We start from the raw sequence: 15,367 nt of genomic DNA, 5'->3' as shown, positions 1-15,367 counted from the left end.
TGTTGGATATAATCGCTTGCAGTGCTTGCAGTGGCGGAACCACAAACTACCGCCGCCCTGCCTCAGAGAAGGGAACGGGTCAGCGGGGAAATGGGATGTGTAATGGGGACAGAGATAATACTCCGCGTGTACACACAAGTTTCCTCGTTCAACTTGCACAAGATTGTCCTTGTCTCTCACAAGAATTATTCTAAAAATTTAATACAATATCAAACACATAATAAATACTATATACATAATGAAGAAGTTCGTTGACCTAGAATTAACTAGAAGTTGAAAATACACAATGCATTAAGCACTACACACTAATTACAGATAGCGGTTAAAAGAGCTTCGTGTAGTAATATTAACGACCCGCCACGGCTTCGCACGGGAGAAAGTGTGTATTCACGGTGCTAGGCTTTATTTCCTTGGTAGTTGTTTTTTCTCGTGATGCAGCTCAGTTTGAAGGTTTTCTAAGGCCCTGCCAGCCGCCTTCATGTTAGCTGCGATAATCCTGTGCTTCCACTTAAACGACGTTATTCCTAAACCATTAGCACCAATTACTTATTGAAAAGGGCATTTTAATTTCCCTGGAACACCACAGTGGGGTTTCAGGAATCCCATGTGAAATATAACATTGCTCACTTTTATTATACAGAGTGTACCACAACTATACCGACAAAAACGCCGGAGATGCTTGCTTTTCGTGTTCACTGAAATTCCGAACGTTTACATTTTTCAACCAATAGCCTCCAAATTTTAACCACTTGTACAGGCGCTTAAGAGAAATAATCACACAAAGATTTGAGACGATTGGCTAATTAGTTTTTGAGTTATGTGTCTCTTTATAGAACATTTCCATGCAACGTGAAAATACTCGTTGTGTTTTATTTGTTTTCCAAGATGAAATTTGCAGAACTAGTCCTAAAGACTCATAACATGAATTAATATTTTGAATTTTTGTTGTTAGACAAGGTATGTGGGAGATACAAATTTTCAAATTTCTCTGACTTGAAAAATTTGAAAAAATATAATTTATTGCAAATTTACAGGGAAAAGAGAGTAGTAACATTCATTTGATCCTAAAATGCAAAGAATCTTTTACCCCTTATGTATACTGGAAGATTTTCTGAAAGTTTAACTTTAATTCGATAAAAACTTTGTCGGAAGGAGCCTTTTGTATGGGAAGAAATGCTGAGAAATATAAATGTGAGAAAACAGCAATTGACGTTCAGACAAACATACTCACTTTATAACTGCCCTGCACCATACGTTTCCCCTTCATACACCCTTTTCCTCTCTTCCTCTGATATATTCCTCCATTTCACAAAATTTCTTTCTTGCTTTTGTGTACAACTTTTCCTCTTCTTGCTGTTGGTGCACCGTTTGTGGTCGCGTTACTCACTGATGGTCAATGCTGATAAGGTAGTAATTACTGTTTATTTTTGGAAACAAATGTTTCCTTAGGGCAGTTGTTCCGTAGACAAACAATGTAAAACAAAAATATCTTTAGATAAGGGGGTCGTGGACTCGCTCTTCCTCTCTTAAAAAGTGGCGCCGAGAACTTTAAAAATGTGGTACGGTGAAAGTAATAACATTTTTTGGAACACGAAGAGCTGCAGAATAGTTTAACCCCAAAATTACAAATCCATTTTTATGATGAAAATTGGCCAAATTTCAGTAAAGCCTCCCCTTAAGAACGATGGTGCAATCGGATTGGCGGAGAAAATGAGGTTACTTGGTTACTTCCGGGCGCGCGATTCAAATAGACAATCTCGCCGTATGTGTTATGCCAGAGCACAAGCCTCTGCAGGGAAGAGAAGAGGAGGGAGCGGAATTGGGGTGTATGATGGAGACGGAGATAATGCTCCGCGCGAGTGCACAAGTTCCCTCGTTCAACTCGCACAGGATTGTCCTTGTATCTCACAGGCGAATCCACAGTTCGTTCATTAAACAGCCGTAACTGCACACACAGCACAAGGACACACTGTAATTAAGACACACTTGTCAGTCAGCGAGATCGCTTCTCCTCTCGTCTGTTGGTCGCAGTAACGTTCTTTATTATTTAACATGCTCGAAGATACAACGTTGCCGCCTCACGATTGTGTATTCATTCACTCACAACGTTGTACATGGAATGAGATAATGAACGAAGGGAACAATACGCCCAATGTTTTCATTACAGTAGATGTTCAAAAAGCCTCCCTCCTACTTCGATGTACAGTTCACAACGGTGTAGTAGTGTTCAGGATGTGTGGTGTGTCGCGAACGACCTGGAAAGCTGTCTGTATTCTTGGTACAAGTTCATTTTCTCTTTCTACGGGATTCGCACAGTAGTTAATTTGTGCAGAACAAAGTGTACACTGCCTACTGGGGCTGGGAAGTGACTGTACGAACGAACGAGAAACATGTGCATTCACACCTCTGTCTCCCCTCCCTCCTATTCCCTCCTCTGACGCGGCAAGTTTGTAACAAAGCGACCTCATTTTCTCGAAAAGAACAATTTTCTCCGAAAATCCGATTGCACCATCGTTCGTAACATAACACGAAAAGCATCCGTGATATTTTTGTCGGTATAGTTCTGATTCTCCCCATGCGTCAGTAGTCCTCTTGCAGTAGTGTCTCGTTTTAAATGTGCTGACACTTAGTATGATTTATGTATAGTGTATCAGTGTGGTGATGAAAATGGCCAGTTCTGGGTTAAGACTGTCACAAGAAACATAAGGCAGATATTGGAGGATGGTGGTGGTGATGTAGGTGATACTGGAAAATAGAATCCGACGATGTAACTGAGGACATTGATACCACCAGTGAACTGTTGTGTTCGAAGTGTGGCAAAGCACTTTGCCTGAGTAACAGAGCCATGTTTTGTGTCGTGTGAGAACACTAGAGATCCTCTCGTGAAGCACGTTCGAAACTCACTAAGAAAACCTGTCTGAGATAGTTACCCCCAATATATACAGTAGTTAGATTATTACGAGACATTCTTACTGTGAGCAGATAATAACAACAATTACACATCGATATACCGAGTGTTAAAAAGTTTCTTGTACGTCAATAATTATAAAAGTATCATTGTTAACATTACACAAATTATAACGTACAAAAATAAAGAAATTTTATTGGTCATAAACTTTTTATTTATTTAACTGTGCAGTACAATAAATAGAGTAAACATTCGTACATTGCGATATTAATCACTAAATACTGACGAAGATTGTGGTTTCTATGTATGAGTTTTGGATGTGCGGTGTCCCAGAGTAAATAAGATTATTGAGATGAATGAACAACGTATTTTGATAAGAATTACGTGACTTATCTCAAAATATGTTTCCTAGTTTTAAGGTTGAATTTTTATCACAAACTAAAAGGCTTATTGAGGGCTATCATTTACAGATAGGTTTATAATTATACTGTCTGGGGCGTTTTTGTTGAGCTTTTTATATCAACAAATTCTCCTCCGTACACCTGGGTTCTACTGTTAACGGTTTAAGTCATTAGAATGCTCGAATGTCCGTCTCTTCCTTCGCTAAAGTATCTCCGCTACTCCTCTGTTATGTTTTGTTGTCAATTAAAGTTTCACCTCCTCAATATATAGCCTACTCTATACTGTGCCCTTGCGCCTTATGGGTGCAATACAACGGCTAAAACCACATCAACACCCGTTTGGTAGTTCTCAAGATTGGACACCTACCGGGGACATGCATTACAGTTGGGCCCACTAGAGTTAAAGTCTGACGTTTAGCGCCACCGGCGAAATAAAGTTGACTAACGCTGCTCGAAAATGGTCTGTTGCTATGGCAACGAAAACAGGGATGCCTCAGAATGCTATCGCCACGTGGGTTGGCTTGCTCATAGTCACTTGTGTGATATTATTCGGAGTAGTACAGTATTAGGTGTGTTAGTTGTTGCTGGTTTATGTAATAATTTAAGTGTTTGTTTCCTGAATACTATTTTCGTTGTCAGTTTATTTTTGTAAGTTAATCAGTGGCCAGTTGTACAGTTCTATTCTCTATTTGACATGTGCATTTGTTGAGGTTATTGTCAGTTTAGTGAATATGAAATCCCATATTTATCGGCAATGACGTATTCTTTCTTAAATGCCGGAATTATTAGCACGAGCTCAGGAACGGGTCAAAGTTTATTGAATTGCATTAGGTCAACATAGTTGATTGAATATTCAGCCGGTATCAAAGGGCGATATGTCGCAGATTGAGGTAACTATGACAACGCAGCGTACTTCGTAGTTATTCCTTTCGCCGCTCAAATGTCAGACTTCAACTCTCGTGCGCCCAACTATAGATTATCAAGCAGTGATTACTGTGAAGTCAGGCCTGATATGACTTCGACAGCTGACTTCAGTTTTACCAGGTTTTAGATCAGGGAGGAAGATTTTCAAGTAGGCTTTACCATCGGAACAAAGGAAGGCTGTGTTAACCAAACAATCGTCCACGTACTCATGGATACGCGCAATTTAGTTGCCAGAAAATCAGTCTGTGAGTGCCATTTGTAAGCAATGGCGCATGGCATACGTAATGCAAGAGGATTTGAGGGAGATCAGCTAACCCGAGAGCAAGTGTCAAAAGGATTACTCGCCGACAAGCAAGACTAACCTTCCCGCCAGCATAGCGTACGTTCAGAGCCACAATATCATGTATTATTAGTTTTCTACTATGGTATTAGTATTGAGGAATCTGCACAAGCAAGTTTTGTAAACTTTCTAAAACCAATCCTGCATTATTCTTGAACCAAACCACGAAGTCTTCCACAGACAATCCGTATTATTTTAGAAATCGCTGAAAACTTTTGTTATGAGATGGCATAGGCTAGTATCGATGAAATTAACAGTTCCCAATATCAGGTGGTGGTAGCGATTACTGTATTAGGAGGAGGAACAACTGGGCAGAAGGGCTTTGGTCTCTCTTTGAGCTCTCTACATGTCTTCTGACCGCTTAAAATTCGGAAGTTTACGCAGTTTTCTAAGACTGACTAAGGTTAACCCTCAAGAAGTCGCGAACACGTGAGTTGTGGCTAGCAATCATTGTTAGCTAGCCTGCCGTAACCGTCAGTACCTTCCAAAGAGACGTATCTGGCAGAGCGTGCCACTGTTCTAGAATTGATACGTTATTGTTGCTGACAAACCGCTGAGGTGTTGCCATGCTCCTGAGCGACTACAAATGAGTTTTGATTTCCCTACTTGGTTCTCGAGGGCAGTGCTATTTTAACTGCTCAGTGATTTGGCTGGACCTTCGTGTACAGCGAATGCCAATGACAGGTAAAGTTGTGGACATTTTTATCTGTCAGTTATTTTTAGAGCATGTCACGCTTCGATTTATTTGGGATATTTCTTCCACAAAGAAGAACGTCAGACGTTATAGCGTAGATACCCTTGTTAAAAGTCACCGTAAAAAATGAAATGTATGGATTTTAGTGCCGGGATATTCCAGGACGGATTCGGCTCGCCAGGTGCAGGTCTTTTTATGTGACACCCATAGGCGACCTGCGCGTCGTGATGAGGATGAAATGATGATGAAGACAACAAATACACCCAGCCCCCGTGCCAGGGAAATTAACCAATGATGGTTAAAATTCCCGACCCTGCCGTGAATCTAACCCGGGACCCCTGCGACCAAAGGCCAGCACGCTAATCATTTAGCCAGGAAGCCGGACAAAGTCGCCGTGATTGTTATGGCGTCACACACCGTGGTCTCCCCTGTGGGTGCGAGCGCTCACTCACGTTGGACCCTGGCTGTCCTAAGAGGCGACTAAAAGAGGCATCAGCGGCTCTGAACTTGGGAGCGTGGCTTGGCGACTACGGGGAGCTTAGCTGAATCCCGGTATTGCTTCTAACTGTGCCAGGCCTCTCAATTTCATCTATACTGCCCAATCTGCCTCGGTCAACTCCTGTTCTTTTCCGACCCCGACGAGTTTAGACCATTCGATGCCTATTGAGTCGTTCATTCACACACCCTCCGTGGACCTTGTCTTTCATCATTTTTCTAACTGTGGGATCTCTTCCATTTATTCTCTCTGATTATTGTCATAATTTATAGAGGATGGTTGTCCTATTGAACTTCCTCAACACCGTGGACAGCCGGTTCGAGTCGAAAGTTTCACCATCAGATGGCCGGCAGGTTGGAGATATATATAATATAATTTATATATATATATATAATCTGTACATTTCGTGTCAAAAGCCTGGATTCAATTCTAAACTTCTCTGCAGTGTTCATATCGAGTGAGGGCATATGACGGTGTTGATGATGATTCGTCCGTCGAGTGGGGACAAAACCTCTTGGTGCTATTCGACAGGAGTAAGCTATGTGTCTGAATCTTGTCCCATTCTCACCCTTCCTACTATCAAATCTTCGGTTTAAAAGGATAAGGTATTAAGTTCAAAATCATGGAACTGAGATAAACGAAGCTTAATGTTTGAATGATTGTGAAACACCAACATTTTTGTTGGAAAACTTCTGCTCATTTTTATTCATTGACTAAATTATGCTACATCTTAATATGATCCGCATTTAGGGCAGTCGCCCAAGTGGCAGATTCCCTATCTGTTCTTTTCCTAGCCTTTTCTTAAATGATTGCAAAGAAATTGGAAGTTTATTGAACATCTCTCTTGGTAAGTTTTTCCAATCCTTAACTCCCCTTCCTATAAACGAATATTTGCCCCAGTTCATCATCTTGAGTCCCAACTTGATCTTCATATTGTGATCTTTCCTACTTTTAAAGACATCACTCAAACTTAATCGCCTCTCTCTCCACTGACAACTTGGCTTATACCATTTAGTCGAGCAGCTCGTCTCCTTTCGCCCAACTCTTCCCAGCCGAAACTTTGCAACATTTTCGTTACGCTACTCTTTTTTCGAAAATCAACCAGAACAAATAAAGCTGCTTTTCTTGGGATTTTTTCCAGTTCTTGAATTTTCTAAAATTTACATTTTTGATATTCAAACAGTTCAAAAAGTCATTTTTACATTCTTACATTTTTGTTGCATGTTTTATTCTAGCACCAATTTGCTGAAATAGGGTTATGACAGTCTGTTTTGTAAGCCTAAACCTATTTAAAAACTCTGTTTCATTCCATTTATGAAAGTGACGTGCCCGTGGTCGTTCAATGATTTTGAACCACTTCTTCATCATCGCTTAGTATTTCTTCAAACACCTCAAAAGTATCTTCGAGATCCATTTCTTCTGCCATGTTGTAAGGTTATGTATTCTTAAATTTCAGTTTAAACGGTAGATGAGTGGCAGTAAAATTAATCTGTAGTTAAACTTAAGATTTTTATAAAACGCGACTAACAGGTAAACCGAAGTTTACACTGAACCAATAGTTTAAACCTCTATTATAATACCGGCCCTTAGTTAGTTATTTAGTGTATGCACTTACAGTACATGGCGAGGACTATAAATAAAGTACGTTCAAAATTACAGTTTTTTACGTTGACCAGATTTTCCTAAATTACCTACCCTAAGTTGGAGTGTTACCTGAAAACAAGGAGCGCTACCATCAATTTTCAGTACAAACACATCCTAGCACAATCAAGTTATTGAATATATCAACTGAAAATTACGAGTATGCTATTCAATTTAATTGTGTCGCAGGAAATGGTTCTCACTCCACAAACGTTGGTGATGAGCTTTATTATGTTTATGAAAGGACGTTTCTCTTCTTATGTACAGAATCCTTTCCTCTTTCCATCACTTGTAGTTCAGTTTCAAAGTTGACAACCTATCTGTATTTCTGCTCTAAAACACATATCGAATAGTTTCGACTTTCAGCTACATCAGGGAATACAAAAGCTTCCTCCTCTTCATCTGAAAGAGAACTGCTCTATGAAAAGCTCTTCCTCTGCCATCAACTATTCACGAAGTTCGGAGCTCGCTCATGATGTACTTTTAATATTTCACTCCACCCGAACTAGTGTTGTTGGATGGATCAGGACTGAGCTTAACAAAATTTCTGCATTTCATATTATTAATAGCTATTTTACTATACGCGGATCCATTTGGTAGTTCAGCTTAGGGAAAGTGATTAGCTCAGTCGCATAGCTTGGAGGTTCGAATCCTGGTCAATCAAGGGTTAAGACAAATAACAAGATTGAAAATAATATGATAGCTGTCTCTGTGGATCAGTGGTAGAGTGTCGGCCTCGGGATCGCAAGGTAAGCGGGTTCAAACCCGGCAGAGGTAGTCGGATTTTTGAAGGGCGGGAAAAGTGCATTCAACACTCCATGTCGTGCGATGTCGGCATGTAAAAGATCTTTGGTGATACATTTGGTGTTTACCCGACAAAATTCGTTCAATCTCAGCCATAAACGCCCAAGAGAGTTTCGGTTTACTCGGTCTGCCATCTAGTAGGCCTAGAGTAAAACGGAACATCAAAATTGACGAGCAAACAGCCGGATGGCATCAAACTGAAATGTCTGCACACGGTACCTGAGGCCATACGATTCTTCTTCTTCTTCTTCCTCTTCTTCTTCTTCTTCTTCTTATTGTTATTAATTGGCCTTTGCTGGCAAGATGTAGTGTTTACAGTGCACTATGTATTTTGGTATGGGCTAGAATAAAATTGTTACTTTCATTGACCTGTCTCAGTCATATACTTGGCTTTGATAATACGAAAGTGGCTGAGGTATCAGTGACGCTAGTAATGCCATTCCTTATGCAGCCAGTCCCTGCTATGAATAGTGTGAAAATGTCGCTCATAGGGTCGATTGGTGCACGCATTTCGGTGGGCTTGGCAGACTGATGTGCAATAGCAACTTCTGGCTTAGTGAGGAAAGCAACGGGAAACTACCTCACTCCTCATTTCCCTAGTACGCCTCTTCAGTGACACCTAGGCCTTCTATGACAGCTAATGGTGAACCTGTTGAGGATCCAACCAGCCTTCGGGCTTAATACCTAACATACATTATTATTATTATTATTATTATTATTATTATTATTATTATTATTATTATTATTATTATTATTATTATTTATGATGGGTTGATTTTCTTCCCTTTCTTAATCTGCTTACGCTCCAGGGTTGGCTTTTCCCTCGGACTCAGCGAGGAGCTTCAGACTCTGGGTCGGTGGATACAACTGGGGAGGATGACCAGTACCTCGCCCAGGCGGCCTCACCATTGGCCTTACGGGGGGATGGGAAGATTGGAAGGGATAGGCAAAGAAGAGAAAAGGAAGCGGCCGTGGCATTAAGTTAGGTACCATCCCGGCATTTGCCTGGAGGCGAAGTGGGAAACCACGGAAAACCACTTCCAGGATGGCTGAGGTGGGAATCAATCCCAACTCTACTCAGTTGACCTCCTGAGGCTGAGTGGACCCCGTTCCAGCCCTCGTACCACTTTTCAAATTTCGTGGCAGAGCCGGGAATCGAACCCGGGCCTCCGAGGGTGGCAGCTAATCACGCTAACCACTACACCACAGAGGCGGACGCGTTTAGACTTACATTTCAAAAATCACTTGATGTCAGGAAGGGCATCCAGCCTCAAATCCCCAGACAAAAACAAAATGATCATGGGTAGCTCGACCGACCCCAGAAATAACTGGAATAAGCTGAAGAAAGGATTTATTTCAGTATTTGTTTACCAACACGTTTCCCTTTAAACATAAAAAGGCAAAGCAAAGTCATCTCCGTACAGGCCATGAAGGCTCTTAGAGGGGTGGAAGATATAGGCTTCCACTATCTGTAACCTCGGCCTTTGATGACGTTTTAACTAATATTATTAGTATTATGTTTCATAGAGTTATTAGCTAATAATATTAGTAAATAGTTTATGAGTCAAGATTATTAGTAGATATTCCTAATAATATTTGTAAACTGTTTCATAGACAACCTCAGAGAGTGATCTGCCCGACGGCTTTATATGCAGGTGAAAGTTTGAACCTGATAAAAACAGGATCGGTCAAGATGTTGGAATTGGTGGAGTGGAAGATACTGGGACCGCAAAGAACAGAGGATGAATCATAAAGGAAACCAAGAATTATACTTCAAGATGGATAAGATCTCACATACCATCCGGAATAGGAGAGCCATGTTCTTCGGACATATCGACAAAATGAACCCGGGAGGACTGACGAATCAGATAAGATTTTTTGAGACCAGGAAAACTACAGTGCGCTGGTACTAGGAGGTTAAGAAGGACCTGGAAGAAATGAGAATACAAGGAACAGAAATCAGCAGCAGGGATACTTACAAGTTGAGGATGAAGGCCACGGAGCGGTTTCAAGGAAAAGTTAGATCCCGTACCCAAGCGCCGTCTAGGTGACCATGGCCTTAATCATGGGCACCGTGAAGGGAATGCAAGGAGGTTCACTTGCAACCCCCTGGCTCATGAATAAAATTGATTTGAAGTGGAAAAATCCTCAACAAAGATAGGTTCTGTAATACAGAATGTAATAGAACGGAAATACGATGCATAAATTTAACACTAATGAGTCTATAAAAAAGTCAAGTTGTAAGTTTCACTAATAGGAAAAGTGCTCTCATTTCTAATTACTTTGTTGATGGGGAGATAGTACTTCATGGGGAGCAATGTAAGTACCTAGGTGTTAATATAAGGAATGATCTTTGTTGGGGTAATCATATTAACGAAGTAGTTAAGAAAGTTTCATATGGTTATGAAAGGATGGCTCCAGTGTCTCACCACGACTAGCTGATACGAGAAATGGATAAAATTTAAAGAAAAGCAGCTCAATTTGTTCTGGGTGATTTCCGACAAAGAAGCAGTGTTACTAAAATGCTGCAAACTTTGGGCTGGGAAGACTTGGGAGTAAGGAGACGAGATCCTCGACTCTGCTTTTTTTTGCTAGGGGCTTTACGTCGCACCGACACAGATAGGTCTTATGGCGACGATGGGATAGGAAATGGCTAGGAGTTGGAAGGAAGCGGCCGTGGCCTTAATTAAGGTACAGCCCCAGCATTTGCCTGGTGTGAAAATGGGAAACCACGGAAAACCATTTTCAGGGCTGCCGATAGTGGGATTCGAACCTACTATCTCCCGGATGCAAGCTCACAGCCGCGCGCCTCTACGCGCACGGCCAACTCGCCCGGTCCTCGACTCTGCAGTATGTTCCGACCTGTCTGTGGAGAGTTGCCGTGGAATGATATATGTTGAAGAATAAGCTTGAGGGGAGCTTTTAAAAGTAGGAAAGATCATAATATGAAGATAAAGTTAGAATTCAAGAGGAGAAAATATACATTTATAGGACGAGAAATAAGGGATTGGAATAAATTATCAAAGGAAATGTTCAATAAATTTCCAAGTTTGTTAAAAATATTTAAGAAAAAGCTAGGTAAACAACTGATAAGGAATCTGCCACCTGTGGGGCCGGGCTAAATGCGAATCATTGATTGATTGATGACTGATAAAAGTTACTAATATTGGGATTATTTCCATAAGTGTATCTTGATTCATAATCCATATTATTAGTGAAACCAGAATGAACAGTATGTTAATATTTTGGCACAAAATCGCGAAGATCAGTGAAACGGTCGACTTTGATTCAAAAAAAAAAAAAGTGATAAGTAGCGAGTGTAGGTTTTAACCGTCCGATAATTTTTAGTCCAAGAACAGCCTGTACTGGTGCATAACACACGAATACAATGAGAGATTTATATTAGATTACAGACCTTTTGAGTATTTGCTTGATAGGACTGGCAATAGAATGTCCCGCTGCAAGGAATGATGAAGTATCCACCACATTCACTGAACTTGGCGGTACTTCTTTACTTTGTGAAGTACTTAATCGATACTTGATCGATATGGAAAACATTCCATGAGTGTAATGCTCGTATGTGGACCAAATTTAGAGTTATACTATTAGTGCGAACTGGCCAGGTAGACTTGAACAATAAGATGGCGAATGGTTGCAGATCTTTTCCAGGTGCAGTTCTGCTCGGAGACTCCGTCTATCCTTTAAAATATTGACATATACCACCGGTAAAGTACGATCTCAACAGAGATTTTTAAGAGAACATAAAAGAAACATGTAAATGAACAAGGAGGGTTATAGAGTGTGAAATAGGCTTACGCTTTAACTCAAGCACTTTCTGCAAAGAAACTTTATTCTCTTACATTATTTTCACTACTACTCGTTCCCACATGTATCAAAGTCACAACAATGAAAATATCAAGTGAGCCTATCGAATATATATGGACTAATAGTCGGCTGTAGTCGAGCACTAGCCTACTGCTAGGAACAAATGCCAACATATGCAACAAAGCGATTCTAACCTCCATTTGTATCAGCTGGCTAATGAACTACTTTTATGTGTGAAGACATTTTATTAGTCATGTGTAAATTTTCATGAAACAGAATTTGGTAAACTATTTTCATTAGCTCTAATATTATTAGGCAAAGACAATATTAATAGTTTTATGAAACAGGGCCCAGGAATTAACCAGGTACTCATTTTTTTGTTGTAGGCTAAGTGAACCACAGGGCCATGTACACCTTCCAAAAGTGGAAATATTGTTTAAAGTTTTCGACTTCCTGGCGAGGAATCGAACCCATGTCCTTTCGGGTGAACTGAGCTCACCTTAACCGCCTCGGTGAGGCATCCCCTTCACTTTAAACATAACCATGTTTTAATTAGGCCTTGTCCATCACTGTGAATTAATTCTTTATAAACAATAGGTTTAACGTCTCTATCCGACGGACGAATCACCATCAACATTGTCATATTCCCTTACTAATGATGACCCCCTGTGGGTGGAGGCGGTAGAATGACACCCACGGTATCTCCTACCTGTCGTAAGAGATGATTAAAAGGGGCCCCGGGGGCTCTCAACTCGGGAGCGTGGGTTGGCGACCACGGGGCCATCATCTGAGTCCTGGCATTCCTTCCACTTGTGTCAGGCTCGTTGTTTTCATATATCCTATCTAATCTCCCTTGGCCAACTCTTGTTATTTTCCGACCCCGACGCTATTAGAGCACTCGAGGCCTAGGAAGTCTCATTTTCACACCCTTCGTGGTCCTTGTCTTTCTTTGGCCGACATCTTCATTTTTTGAAATGTCGGATGCCTTCCATTTTTCCTCTCTGATTAGTGTTATATAGAGGATGGTTGCCTAGTTGTTCTGCATCTTAAAACAATAATCACCGGACGAATTGGCCGTGTGGTTAAGGGCGCGCGGCTGTGAGCTCGCATCCGGGAGATAGTGGGTTCGAATTCTACTGTCGGCAGCCCTGAAGATGGTTTTCCGTGGTTTCCCATTTTCACACGAGGCAAATGCTGGGGCTGTACCTTAATTAAGGTCACGGTCGCTTCCTTCCAACTTCTAGGCCTTTCCTATCCCATCGTCGCCGTAAGACCTATCTGTGGCGGTGCGACGTAAAGCCACTAGAAAAAAAACAATAAATACCACCACGATTACTTACTAATTATGAACACTGCGGAGAGATTTGGAATTGAATTCAGGCTTTTAGCACGCAATCTAGTGATTAGTATAGAAGCTTTCTTTTCTGTTTCTACATTTACAATTTTGCTTTACATCGCACCGTAGGTCTTATGGTGACGATGGGATAGGAAAGGACTAGTAATGGGAAGGAAGCAGCCGTGGTCTTAATTAAGGTACAGCCCCAGCATTCGCCTGGTGTGAAGATGGGAAACCACGGAAAACCATCTTCAGGGCTACCGACAGTGGGGTTCAAACCCACTATCTCCCGAATGGCAGCCTACAGCTGCGCATCACTAGCAGCACGGCCAACTCGCCCGGTTTTATTTTTTTCAGTTTTCAGTTCAACATGACGATACCTAGATACGGAACAGCCGATAGGTGGTTTGTAATGACTGTGCCACCTCAAAATTATGGGTAGTCCATATCTATGAAGGGTGTTCCTATTACTAGGAACAGAACTACTACTCCTGTAGATCAAGTGTGAACATAATTACTGTACAAGAGTCATAATATATCGAGCTACCTCTCCTACCCTGCCGGCCAACTTTCTGATGGCGAAATTTTTTCTCTCAACGGGACTCGAACCGGCTAAGCGCTATATCAGATCACTAACCCCAAGGCCTTGCAACGCTGAGCTCACTGCATTTCCCCATTCCGCGTTATCGCCGCTATTGGACTCTAACGAGGGAACACATGCATGTGTTTCACTCGGATTCGGTTAAAATTTGGTAGGAATGTTCGTGAGAGGCAGCAGAATGCTGAGGTGAAAACTGCATGTCCCCAGCGCAAGTTTAAACGCTAAAATAGAACAAATAAATGGTCGTAAAATTAGAAGTGCCGCGGGAGTATCTGGGTGTGGCGGAGAGGGAGGGAGGAGCGAAGCAGCGGACGTGAGCAGCGTATAGTCAGGCTGCTCGCTCGAGTCGAATGAATGACCACCCACCCCACCCTCCCGGCCACTCTTCTTTACTACACCGCACTTCGCACATACCTCGTATCTTCCCGATTAGAAAATTCAAAGCAGATCAAGAGGTGCACATTGATTAGTCGTCCGATGAGACAACGTTCTGACACTGACAGGTAAAATCTGACGTTCTTATAGTCATTTTTATGAATGGTGACTATATTTACTTTAACCATGTGTGCTAATAATTGATTTTTTACACCTAGATACAAAAAAACGCCCACTACAGAAGTCATTCAATCCGTGGAATGTAGTAGTGCGCCTTCAGAATTGTTTTGCAGAGTGTGACAAAACAGACACCCCATTTTCTGAAGATGAAAGGAATTTGGGATTGGAATTATATCGTAAGTACATCGATGTATTTATGTATATTTACTTTTACGAGAAAAACAAGCGTTCACAGGAATTGCGTTCTTGTCTCCGTTTTACAGGTCTAATTGCCGACAGGGTTTTGGATACCGATATGACAGTGGAACTGGATGGCACATTGGATATGTCAGATGATGACTTTGATTTCGAGGAAGACAATATTGAAACACCGTTATTTGACCTTGTCTCCAAAAATGTTGCTCCTAACCCTGCATCCACAACAACGGCTGAACGATGCCTAATCCGAATAACTTATAAGAAGAAGGTCGTCGAATATTGGCGAAACAAAGGTGGGAAACAGAGGAGCTTCGCATCAGTGAAACACAGGTTTTGTAAATTAAAGTTCCGACAAGAGCTTTACAGGTGGGAGCAACAACTGGAAAACGGTGGCACAATGGGAGAAAAAATAAATTTGTTACGAAGAAGATTTATCAAAAGTTCAAAGAAAGTAGACAACGAAACAAAATTGTTTACGATATAAATATTAAAAAATGGCCCTTAAAGTACGCTCGTCTAGTTAACTACGACACGTTTCGAGCGTCTCATTCCTGGGTAATGGGTTTTAAAAAGAAATTCAAAATTGGATCAAGAAAAATTTGCTAATTCGTATCTAAAAAGTACCAATTTGAACAAGAAGATAC

Source organism: Anabrus simplex, chromosome 6 (genome assembly GCF_040414725.1).
Source record: "Anabrus simplex isolate iqAnaSimp1 chromosome 6, ASM4041472v1, whole genome shotgun sequence".
NCBI lineage: Eukaryota > Metazoa > Arthropoda > Insecta > Orthoptera > Tettigoniidae > Anabrus > Anabrus simplex.
This window is presented reverse-complemented; position numbering follows the sequence as displayed.